Below are 13,470 nucleotides of genomic sequence, written 5' to 3'. Positions count from 1 at the left end.
TGGGGAAAAGACAAGGAGAAATAACTGAAATAGGGAAGATTTTAGCAGGGGACATGGAAACAGTGCAATGCAAACTTTATGGAATCTATAAGGGTGGCCCTAGTGAGTACCCCTAGTAATCAAAAATACAGAGGGTGGCTGGCAGTGGTGGCATATACCTTTAATACCAGCATTCAGGAGGCAGAGGCAGGCAGATCTCTGTGAATCTGAGGCCAGCTTTCTCTACAAAATGAGTTCTAGGACAGGCTCCAAAACTTACACTGAGAAACCCTGTATTGAAAAACCAAAAAAAAAAAAAGAACGAAAGAAAGAAAGAGAATACAGAGGCTGAGCCAATGATCTTCTGTAACCACACAAGGATCCCAGTGGTGGGATTGGGACACCAATCCAGACACACAACATTCAGCTGACACTTGACACATGTCCTGCCTGAAAGATATGCTGGGGCAATGGTGGCTCGGAGCTTCTGTGTTGTCTAACCAATGACTAGTCAAAATTGATGCCCAAGCTATGAGTGAATTCCATGCCTGACACAGCCTAGGAAGTGGAATTGGATGGCTCAGAGAACTAGAAAAGGACCAAATACAACTGACCAAAGAAAAAACAATGAGATAGTTTATAACTATATGCTGTTATAATAAAAGATTGGTACCTAGCATAATTGTCATCAGAGAGGTTTCTTTCAGAAGATAATGAGAACACATGCAGAGATCCTTACTCAAACATGATGTGGAAATTTAGAAATCCTGTGGAAGGAGGGAATGAATGCTGTAAGATACAGGGAGATTGATGAAACAAGGAGAACCTGACCCACAGAATCAACAAAGCAGGGTGCATAGGGGTTCAGAGAAATTGAAGTGGCAGTCATGAAGCCTGCATGGCTCTGTGTCAGGTCCTCTGCACACATGTGATGGTTGTTTTCCTTGGGGTGTTTTTTGGACTACTAACTGTAGGGTTCTTGGTATCTGGTTCATTTGCTTTCTCTTGGGACCCCTTTCCTCCTATTGGGTTACATTGTCCAGCCTTAATATGAGGGTTTGTTCCTAGCCTTATTGCACCTTGTTATGATGTGTTTGGTTGATATCCCTGGGAGGTCTACTATTTTTTGAAGGAAAACAGAGTAGCAGTGGATTTGGAGGAATGAGATTTTCAGGGGGGTTGACTAGGAGTGGAGGAAGTGGAAGCTGCAGTTAGGATATATTGTATGAGAGAAGAATAAATACCAAGAGAAAAGTAAAAATGAAAATATATTTACTCTAAGTTCAATGATTCTCATAATCTGTAACAGCCTCAAACAGTTCAAATGTCCAAAGTCTCTTCTGACACTGAAGACAATCTCTTGACTGTAACATCTTGTAAAATTAAAGAACCAAAAATGGATTTCCAACATACAGTGGCACAGGATTTACTACCATTTAGAAGAAGAATGATGAGGCTGTGTTCCAGCCACCAACGCAAACAGGCAAACGTTGCTCATGTGCATGTCACACCGCCAGAAGATCAGATAACCTGGAAACTTCCACGATACCCACATCTCCAAAGACACAGTCCCCCATCAACCCGACAGCTCCCACTCTCAAAACCATGTCCTCAATCCCAAATCGAATGGATATCTTCTGCTCAAATGCAGAAACATGTAGACAACTTGAGATAAAGACCCCCTGCTGGACCAGAGACCATGCCAGCCACCAGAAATCCATGTAACCTGCTCACTTCTGCCTTCTTTCAATAACCCCCAACACTATCCTCAATCCCACTTCTCTCTTAATCTCTGTGTTGTAGCCTCCAACTTCTGTTGAATTCTTTCTCTAACTGAAGGACATACAATGTGCCAGATGTCATGTAGGCCACCTGCCCAATGACATCCCTACTTTCTCAGTGTCCTCTCAACGCTATCCCCAACCTTTCTCCTCCCTTCCCTTTTGTCATCGACAAACTTTAGCAGATACCCATTGCTGGAACAAAGTCCACACCTACTGGAAGAGTCCAAGCCCACAACTTGGCATGCAAACCACTGTTCAAACATAGGTCACACAGAATGGAAGACCAGAGAGCAAATATAAACCAAGGAATAAAACACTCATCCAAAAAAAAGAGAAATCAGCACCTAGATCCACAATCACCTCAAATTCAGATACATGGATACCAGCATAAGAACATAATCAACAACAGCTGGAGTAATATGTCACTACCAGATTCCAGATATCCTACTACAGCAAGTCCTGGACATTTCATCATGTTTGAAAGACAATTAAGACAAACTTTATAAAGATGATAGCTCCTAAAGAGGAAATGAATGAATCCCTTTAAAGAAAGCAGAGAAAGGATAAATGTAATGTTGAAAAAAAATTAACAAATCCTTTTAAGAAAGCCAAAGGCAAACAAACACCTAATGGAAATGAATGAAACATTTCAAGACCTGATAATGAAAATAGAAGCATTTAAAAAATGCATTTTAACTAATTTATTTGTAAATTTAGCTATTTACAGATTTTATTTTAATGTTAAGACTCTAACTGTGGAAACTCAAACAATACCAATAAAAGTAAACATTCCAACTACCAGTAACCCAATGAATTTTAAGAGTATTTTTCTAAAATAGTTGAAAAATTTCCAAGTATTGTATTGAAATTTTTGGATTATCACTCTATTTTTAATTTTACTGGAATCAAAATAAAAGAAGATTGTTGATAAACAATTTTACTGTTATTTATTGTGCTATCAACACTTTTGAGTCAAATACCTGTGGTTCTTTGTTACATGAAATAAAGAATGACTATAGTGGATTACTAGAATTTATATTAATAAAACATGAAGAGAAATTACATGCCTATAGATAATATGATTCTATGAAAACTAAAACTACAGTGTTTCTCATAGTATTTCCTCTCTAAAGAGTAATGAATCATGTACTGCCTAAGTTAGGGTTTTTATTGTGGTGAAGAGACACCATGACCATGGTAACTCTTACAAAGGAGAAATATTTAATTTGGGTGGCTTACATTTTCAGAGGTTTAGTCCATTATCATCATGGTGAACATTGCAGTGTATAGGCAGACATGGTGCTGGAGAAGGATCTGGGCATTGACAGCATTATCTACAGGTAATCTGGGACACTGGACATGGTTTAAACATACATGAGACCAAAAGTCCCACCTCCACAGTGACACACTCCCTCCAACAAAGCCACACCTTCTAATAGTGCCAATCCCTATGAGTTTATGGGGGAAAATTCCATCCAGACTACTGCAGGTATTAAGTATTAATGTTCAAAAAGAAGTAAGAAATGTCCTGTGTGAGAAAACAATGAACCCATTCTATTGAGAAGGACTAAAAGTATAAGTTTGTTTCTATACTATAATTTATTAGACCTTGAAATTTTAATAGGGCCCACCTAATGCCCCATAATAGATTCAGTGAAATATTTAGCTTACATTTAATCTAATGTGGAAATAATGACAAGGTTGCTCCTTGTCCTCAAAGTGAACAGGGAATCTAGTTGTGCACTTCTTCAATATCAATTATGTTTTTTGAGATGACTGTTTTAATAACTTTGTTGCCAATAACTTTTACAGGTTAAACATTTATTTTTTCTATTTTTAGGTACATAATGAAAAGCTATACCATTATTAATTCCAAGGAATCCTGGTATATTATTTGTTATTCATGGTCAAATGTATATGTGAAACAGAACCCTAATTGGAATGAGCATTATAAGAAAGATCTTTTAGACAAGTAAAAATAGCTTAGTTAGTAACTTCACTACACCCAAAACTGTACCTGATAAGTAGAACCCAGTGACATCACTCACTAATGACAAGCAGACACAGTCCCAGAACACCATGACACACACTGGACAGTATATAACCAGAAATCAAGAGCAATGCTCTGGTCTATACATCTGGAGAGACATCACATTGATATAGCCTACATATGAAAAGTTTCCCCCAAGGTTCCCAACCTTCATAACAGATGTCTGTTAGAGATTAGACCTGACCTTCAGTAAACATACTTAGAACAGGTGAGCAGCCTTGAGGAAGGAGTCCTAGAACCTTAGTTAGGAATTAGGAGTGTGAACTTTGTGTGATGACCATCAGCATCATAAAATATAATTTTTGTCACACTAACTACACATATCATTCTTGCTCATGAAATTACTCTTTTGCTCCAGTTCTTCTCCAGCACTTGTCAGTTGTTTGGCAGGGCTTTCCCATTCTGAATGTAATTACTGTTAGGCCCAGATTGTAACCTCAAAGAGACCACTGAAGACTGTGGATGTCCAGAATGCAACAGCCAGGTTTATTCTATAGATACAAGTCTAGACAGGGAACTCATTCCTACACCCAATAGAGTGAGGCAGGGAGGAGTTACTCTTTCTCTCTGAAGCTAGCTATTTAAAGGCAAAAACCACAATCCCTTCATGACAGCTGGGGAGTTTGGCACTGGTACAACTCGGATTGGTTTATTTTTATTTTTGAAGGCCATTGTTCTCTTTTAATTGGGTGAGGGTATGTAACCTTTGAATTTACAGGTTGGGAGTTACAATTATCATTTTGGGGGCAGTCTGGCACAAGTCCCAGCTTTGTCCTTGAGTTGCCATGGGGGCTGGCTGGCCTAGCACGTATTGACAGTAGGGGCTGGCTCAGTGGTCTAGGCTCTGTCCTTGACTCATGAACATAACTCTAAGTTGGTGAGGGGTCCCAGACAGTAAACATCTGGCTGAACTTTGAGCTGTCAGAGTACTTGCAGAAAGGGAGCTACTGCAAGGACTATGTCTTTTGTTCACAGCCCTCCAAGAGACAGCTTGCTCAGTCTAAGGAACCTGAAATTGAGGCCTAATCTCTGAGAGAAGACTTAGCAGCCTGTTATGGCATCTGCTTGGTCCTTTCAATTACCATAACTCTTTCCAACAGACCAAAACCACAATCTATAGAAACAGCAATAATTTATAATATCAACAAGCTCCATAATTTTCATAAGAGCCAATATAACAAGAGTTTTAAATACAAAATAGCAAATGCCTCAAAACAACTGAAATGAGATTATTTGCCTTATAACATTTCCAGTTTTACCAAGGAGCTCACTTATGAGGATCATCCATTCTGTCTCAGCAACATCCAAGACTCTAGCAATATCTGAAGTCTCAGAGATAATGTGGTCCCCTGGAAAGCTAAGTATGACAGCTGAGCACTAGGAAGTATTTGGAAGGCATATGAACTCAAACAAGGGTCTGGAGATTGGCTTAGATACTGAAGAATCAGAAGGCAACCTGGTGGCAGGAAAATCCTTAAAAAAGGTGGGTGGATTTTTGTCTCACTTTTCCTCCATCAGGTTTTCACCTCTATGACCATGGTAAGCTGTTCCTGCACTGTTCCCAGCATCCTGCTACTCCTAAATACTACAGCAACAGCGCCTTGAGCTCCACATCTCTGGATTTCATCATCAGCCTTGGTTGACTCCTTGTCCAGCTAGATCCATGTCCAGGGGTTTCCAGGGACTAGTTCCAGGGCTGCAAATGATCAGGCCAAGTGACACTCCATGAACACCTCCTTCAGTTCCACAGATATTTGAGATAGGCAAGAGAAGACCAGTGTTGGTGCACATAGCCTGTGAGCTTTTGCAGCCCTGCATTCCTACTTCCCTGGGCCAAGCCCACAAATCACCTAAACACAACCTCTCCCTGAGGCAAACTCAAAAGAAACTCTTCCAGTTCTCTCTCACAAGCACTGCAATCTCCAGATGCATCCCCCAGGCAAGTCCCTCACAGACACACCCACAGAACATGCTCACAGACATTCCTCCTCCCTGGAAATAACTTTCCAAACACTTACTATTTTTAGCCTGACTCAGAGGATATGGGAATCCTGGAGTGACCTCAGTTTTTGGGAAAGTAGAAAAATTGGGAGTACTTGGCAGCTAAAGTGAAGAGCTTCTCCAAGATCAAGGCCAGAGGAGACAGCAGAGCAGTCCATCCACTACAACCACAGGGCTCTGGAAGAGGAGGCCTACTCCAGACCAGCATTCATACAGGAGCTGGGAAACCAAAGCCACAGCTGACAAAGTACACAGATGTTGAGCCCTGCAAGAAGATCTCATGTGGAAGAGAAAACATGGCCAGTAGACATATTAACATAGGTTTAAAGGGATCTAACGAACCCTCTCCCTAGACTAAGAACTATGGGAAACTAATGACTATTGAGAGGGAGAATTGTGTTTCCCATGGATGAGCCTCCTAGTTGGTTACCCAAAACAAAGTGGTTGTATTGAAATCTTATGAATAGAAAAAAAGAAAAATGGACTCAGCAGCTCATATTTATTTATGTTCATAGACATATAAATACATATGCATTAGTAATATCTAAAGAGAAAACCAGTTAGAGACAGAATGAGTGGGGGATGGAGCAGGCTTCCACTTAGGACACCAACCAGCTCCCAAATCATGACACAAAGACTTCTTATTAGTTATGAATGCTTCCTGGTCACATGGATTATGGCACAAGATGTGGATTCTGCCTTATCCACCCAAACAACAGCATGCACACCTGAGAATTTTCCACAGATCAGAAACTGCTTTTGTCCCCAGAACTAAACTTCACAAAATCATACCAATTGTAGCTGGTTGTAGCAAATTTAGAAGCATTCTAATCATGTATTGCTGAAAGACAATCCATATAACCATCTATCAGTTTCTAAAATATTTGTAATATTTATAAGACAAACCTGAAAGTGGAGTGCAATGATCAGAACTTCTAGACACTAGACTTTCAGTTTTCCAATCTGTCTTCCCACTATACACAAAAACTCGGCCGTGTGTGCACACTGGACAGTGATATTACAAGCATCATATCTTTCCATACCAGAGCCTCAGAGTCTACACATATCCAGGAAATCCATATACATGAAGGCTCAGAGGACAAGGACTAGTGCCCAGGTCACCACATGGACCAACAAAACCACAGTCTGGATCATGGTTCATCCTAGTGCCAGCAGAAAAGACAGCTCAACAGATCTTCTCTGAACATGCTACACTCACCATGACATGGCTTATGGACTTCCTTACAGCTCACTACAGCAGAACAAGCGGAGAATCCTGGAGAGAACCTGGAAGCTACCTCCTGCTGGTGTTCCTGATTGCTAACACTGCCCAGAGTCCCTCATCAGCTAGGACCACCAAGCTGGGCTTCAGGACATTAGCAGTTTCCCTACTGGGTGAGCAGAGTTCAAAGGACTCAGAGAGAAAAAACCCTCCCACGTGGGTCCTTCCACACTATGACTGGATAGGCACTAACCAGGGTATTTGGTAATTTATTAAAATTCTCTAATATCCTAGAGCACTTCCTGTTTTTCTTCCAAGGCACATGGTCCTATGGGTACACAGTTCATTACATACTCATTGTCCATTGCATCCAACCTGCTGCTTCATAGCTGGGAAATCCTGCAACCAAACACAGGTCACATTCAAACAGTAACCATTCTTAAACAAAAAGAAGCCATGAATTAGAACACAATGAAGGGTCTATGGGACAGTATGAAAGCAGGGAAGACACAGTGATAATAATGTAAATATTATCCCAAATAATTTAGTTAAAAAGTTGAAACAGTCTTTATGACTATGTGCTCCAGAGACCAGGGATTTGTATTAGAGGACACCAAGTACTGCTCATACAATTTCTCTTGGGGTATACATCTTAAACCTGAAAAACACAGTCATGTTAGGCAGGGCCACATCATTCTATCTAGTTCTATTCTTAGGTTCAAATGGTGTAACTACTCTAATTTGGTTTCACGAAATGTCAGTTTTTTATTCGGATTTTTGATTGCCTGGTCTGAGGACCCAAGAAATGGCCAGTCAGAACATTTATTGATCTTTTAACATTGATTATCTCACTACTCATTGCTAAGGTCAACTACTATCACAGCAGGAAAGTTTTCACCCTCTTTCTTCCTCATCCCTCACTCTGCTGTGACTATTCCTGCTTTATAGTTGGTCAGTGAACTCAGTTCTTACACAAGTTCCACTTCATTTGTAAATTCACAATAAAATCTAGATAAGTTGGAGGATACTCATTCTCTGGTCTATTTTTCTTTCCCACAAACCAGTCAATGCCCAGCCTGGAAGGAGTTGCAGTACTATCTTTCCAGCACTGGGAGACAGAGGCAGGATTAGGTGTTCAAAGCACTTCTAAATTATATAATGTGAGGTAAGCCTGAGCTACAAGAGATATTGACCTGAACCAATGGTTCACAACCTTCCTAATGCTGTGACTCTTTAATACAGTTTCTCATGATGTGGTGACACCCCAACTATAAAATTATTATCACTGCTACTTCATAAGTATATTTTTGTTCCTGTTAGAATTATAATATAAATATCTGCACTTTTTGACAGTCTTAGGCCTGTCCTGTGATAGGGTTATTTGATCCCCCAAAGGGAGCCATGACCTCTAAGAATGAGAAGCACTGTTATAAACTGACATAAATGAATACATAAACAAACAACAGTTAAAAAATGGAATAAAATTCTTAATCTGGTAAACATAGAAAAAATTATTAGTAATGCATTAAAAGAAAATGAATATTAAAAATGATGCGAATAATAGATGTTTTAAAGTGATAAAAATGATTGAAAGCATATGTAGCTATACTGACTTTGAATCAGAGTAGAAACCTCCATGTTATATTGAATACTATTTATAAGAGACTGTATGTCTTTGTCCCACATGAAATGATAGCAACTGAGTGTTGTAATCTAACACATGGAATTACAGCCAAAGGCCTGTATCTCAAATCTCTCAACTGACTTCACTGTATCAATAAGGATTGCGCATATCTCCATAGGAGAGTTCGCTATTTGGAAACTGAATACTTAGCAGTCCAAGCTATCCTCCATAAACTGTACACCACCCAATAGTGTCAGTCTTCATTCACATGGGAGGAATTAATACATGCAGCAAAATTATAGAGAAAGTCACTCACCATACCCCATCAGCCCTTCTTTGTAATGGAGATCCATTCAGCTCACTGTACTCAACTTCAGTCTGTGATCAAGCTATTGCCTAGTCTAATGCCCACTGCTGTGTACTTAGTGGCCTGTCCCCTGTCTAAAGGCATCACCACCTGTCTGCACATCAATTCCACTCTTCCTCCTCTTCTGGTCTGAAGAAGCCATTTTCTACACACATTTCCTTTCCCTTTTGTGCAATGGACAGTCCACTATGTGACTCAAACTGGGAATTTTAGAACCATGTGGTGATGCAGACATGTAATACAGAATTTAGGGTGATTAGTCAGAGGATAATGAAGGCAGTGTTCTGTGGGTCTACAGATAGGGTTCAAGTCCACCTCAACCAATGTAGGAGACCTTTACTCAAAACTACTTTTCAAAAAGACTGGAGATTTCCTGTTTAAGAATTAATATACCTCCATGGAATACCAGGAATTAATGTTGGTTGTGACCCTGTAGCGGTCTCTTGAACAGCATGTTAGAGGCCAGGTTTTTAGTGGAAGGATGGGCCCTTCTACTGGTTGTAAACCAGGTTGTCTCCCATGTTAAGGAATATAGCTGGTTAATCCTGGGGAACAAAATTTTACATTTTATCATAGTAATTTCTCATCATCATGGTTGCCATACTACTTATCTTTGGGGTATTTGTGATGCAGCCCTATCATACCTAAATTCTACTTTGTGAATTAATGTCTCCTAAGAACTGTGAAGACCATGTACCCTCAAGTCTATTACCATCAATTCTACTCTTCTACATCACAGTTTAGCATTGGAGTGCAACTTTACACACGAAATACTGTTTACAAGCTCCTAAAATTAATTCCAGGTGGATTTTAAAGCTTAATGTTAAATGCTGAAAGTGTAGAACTTCTGGAAGATAAGGGATGGACCAGGTCTCTTTGAGTTTGGAAATCTGTGTTCCATAGAAACAACACACACATGATGCTGACATTTCATAGTGATGTCAACAAAGACATTTCTAAGTGTGGTCCTGCTCCCAATGTTCTACACAGATGTATCCAGCAGAGTGAAGTTATTCAGAGGCTGCCAGATGGCCCCAAAATTGCCAAGACTTTGCAGGACCACAAAGATCCACACTGGAGCAGGCAGGAAGAGTGGAACCATTTTGGACAATGTAGGACAAGGCAAGAACAAGCAGAACTCTGCATCTGACCACTTGCTCCCACCCAGCAAGGGAAGGACCCGACACACTGACTCCCATTTCTCAACTGAGCACTCCTCCCAGTCTGGGGACAGCAGCCCTTCACTCATCATACTGTGGTTTTCCAGCTGGGCCATGCCCTTTGCTCAGCTTGCAACTGCAACACTCACAGCACAGCACACAAAACTACTGGAAACAGATTCTCTTCTAAGTCAATTCTGAAGCAGGAGGCCAGAAAGACCCTGTAGAACTTCTGACTGGCAGGTCGCCTGAAGCACTTGATTGGCTAATGCAGCCTGAGTGACAGGAGCAGCTCCCATAGGCTTAAAGTGGGCTGAAAAACAGAGCACAATGATTTCTGATCCTGCCTTCCATCCTAAACCCAGAACTTGTCTGAACCAGCAAAGATTTGCAGTTCCAAAGCACTTGCCCATGGCTCTAGGAGCAGACAATGTAATCTTCCTGCTCTCCAAAGGCACTCCCCCTTCTTTCTCCTGGACACAATGTGACTAACTAGCTGGTACAACCAACTATACTATGTGGGGTGGAGATTCTCTGTCTTACAGGAGGAAGGATACCCAGAATACTAACAACTAAAGAGAGATTTAAGCACACAAAAGATGTTTCTTAGGTGGCTTCAATCTGAGGTCAGGTGAATTGAATGTACTTTTTATCTGCGTGTCACAGGGGCTTCAGACAACCAGGGAAAAAAGCAGGAACTAGATCACAAACAGGATAAATAGGTCTTTCAACATTAGAAAGCTGGATCATGGCTCTCTTGCTTAAGGAGTTTTAATCCTGAAATTCAGAGCAAAGTGTTGGCAAATTATATAATAATAAAGAGTATTCTTCATGTATAATTGAATTCTTAGAGAATAATGGAAATGGGCAGAAGGTGGTTATAAACACCATTGTTAGCCAGCACATCATCTTCAGTGGGCAAGTAAATAAATCACACACACATACATCTGTATTATTCAAGGTTCTCTACATGAAGAGGACTGGGAGAATGAATCTTTCCATGTATGTAGAAAGTTCCTTTAATAGAATGTCTTACAAGCTGTGGTCCAGGTAGTCCAACAATGGTTGTCTGCCAATGGAAATTTGAAGAAGCCAGTCGTTGTTCATTCCATGAGGCTGCATTTTTCAGCTGGTCTTCAGTATACACCAAAATACCAAGGAAGAAGGATCTAATGCTGGTAAAGGGATGTACTTGGTAGAAAGTGCTAGGACAAAGTGGCAAAGAGAGAGCTTCCTCCTTCAATATACTTTATATATGTAGGCTGCCACCAGAGATGCAATCCAGATTAAAGGTGGATCTTAAACTTCATTTGATTTTTATTTATTTTTTGGTGTTTTTGAGACAAGGTTTATCTGTGTATCCTGGGAACTCATTCTGTAGGCCAGGCCAGGCTCAAATTCAGGCAAATCCAACTGTTTTTGCATCCTGAGTGCTTTGTTTAAAGTATACACAGTCACCAAGCAGCTGAGGTTGGATTTAACCTCAAATTATCCAGATCAAAGATGGATTTTTTTTCAAAACATTCAAAAAAACCCATCACAGGTATACCCAACTCATAGGCTTTTAGTTAATTCCACAAGTAGTAAGTGTGATAACAAGAATATCCATCACAACAGCCAAGAAAAATGAAATGAGAAAAGTTCTTACCTGCAGGAGGCAGGTAAAGCATGATTTTCCTAAACAAAGGAAGTATGTGGATTTTTCTTAGGAAGGCTAGACATATTCAAGTAGAATTCTCCGTATTCCTAAGCAGGCAAGTAAAATAAAATAAAGCTTAAAATGGAATTCTCTTCAATAATGCCACAGCCCTGAGAGAGACAACAGCTAGTTAAAATGATTTTTCCATCCTGCATGCTTGTCAGACATTCTATGTAATCAATTTTCTACATACATGGAGAGATTCATTCTACAAGTCCTGGTAATGTAGAAAAGCTTGAATAATACAGTTGTCTTTTTTTCCCCTGCCCAGGGAGGAAGAGGTACTGGCTAACAACGGTGTGTTGTGCCCAGATCTCAACCCCCATAGAGACCACTAAAGATGAGCATGACGGAATGCAAAAGCAAGGTTTAATTCTGGATTTCCAAAAGCAATACAAGCCTAGGCAGGGACTTCGTCCATTGCATCCAATGCAGTGGAGGCTGGAGGAAGTGCCTGCCTGTCTGCAAGTTCAGTTTTTAAAGGGAAAAATCACAAGGTTACATCATTTAGGGGTGCTAGTATGGGTACAATTCTGATTGGCTCACTTCTAGGGGCTTTCTAGAAATCATGGCTTAATCTTACTTCTAAGGGAGTGGTTACCTGTCACCATTTCTCATTGGCTGCCCTCAGGTAGGGACATTTTTATGGTCAGTTACCCTGGAAACCAGGGTTTGAGCATTCTATAGTCCAGCAGTCATTACCTCATGACTACGTTGTGATTCTCTACTTTTACACTTCCTGGTTTCTGGAATCTGGACTGACTTGTTTCAGTAACTATTGGCCTATTCCTAGAAGGAGAAATCTTAGGCCTTAGTTTTTGGGTGAAAGCATTTTGGTCTTATTTCTAAGATGGCTCAGTTTGGTCTCATTTTTCCCCCTTCTCATGTGCCTGAAGGAACCCAATCATGGGTTTTGTGCTGTTAGCTCATAAGTATCCCTCTCTAATAATGGCCATGTATAGTTAGCCATCTTGTCTCTATGCCAGGGAGTTTTCTTTTGACCTAGCATTTCAGCCTTTTCTGAACAGGGAACATGGGAAGATGTATTCTCTTCTGGAACTGCTTCGAGCTGATATTGGGACACCATTGTCAGGGCCCCCAAAAGGCTGAAAAGCTAGTCAAGGACTAGGCAAAGGGACGATTGTCAGAAGTATGTAGCTGCCTGAACCCATAGGGAAAGGGAAGAATCATGTTAGCTGGACTTGTCCACGTCAGCTTTTAGCAAATCTGGAGCTCACAGTTATCTGGAGCAGTGGAGTCAGCAACTGAAACTTCGAGGTGACTGCCAACCAAGTAGAAATCTGTTGAGACAAATTTAAACTAGGAACAGAAGTTAAAATTTATGAACTTATTTGGAACTCTTTGGTCCATACCCTTAGTAATGGGAAAAGCAGTAGTCCCAAGACCAGGAGAGAGGAAAAATACCATCTTTAGGAATACTTATATGCGGTACTTTTGACTTCTGTGAAGTGGGTCTAGGTTTTTATGACTCTTTTGATTCTTTGAGGCATATGTACAAAATGACATAAATGTTTTAGATACATTAGTATTACCAATCTGTACTGAAATCTATATGGTAGACAA

Source organism: Peromyscus californicus, unplaced genomic scaffold, assembly GCF_007827085.1.
Source record: "Peromyscus californicus insignis strain IS unplaced genomic scaffold, ASM782708v3 Scaffold_36__1_contigs__length_480341, whole genome shotgun sequence".
Lineage (NCBI taxonomy): Eukaryota > Metazoa > Chordata > Mammalia > Rodentia > Cricetidae > Peromyscus > Peromyscus californicus.
The sequence above is the reverse complement of the archived record's forward strand: the minus strand, read 5'-3'. Positions refer to the sequence as shown.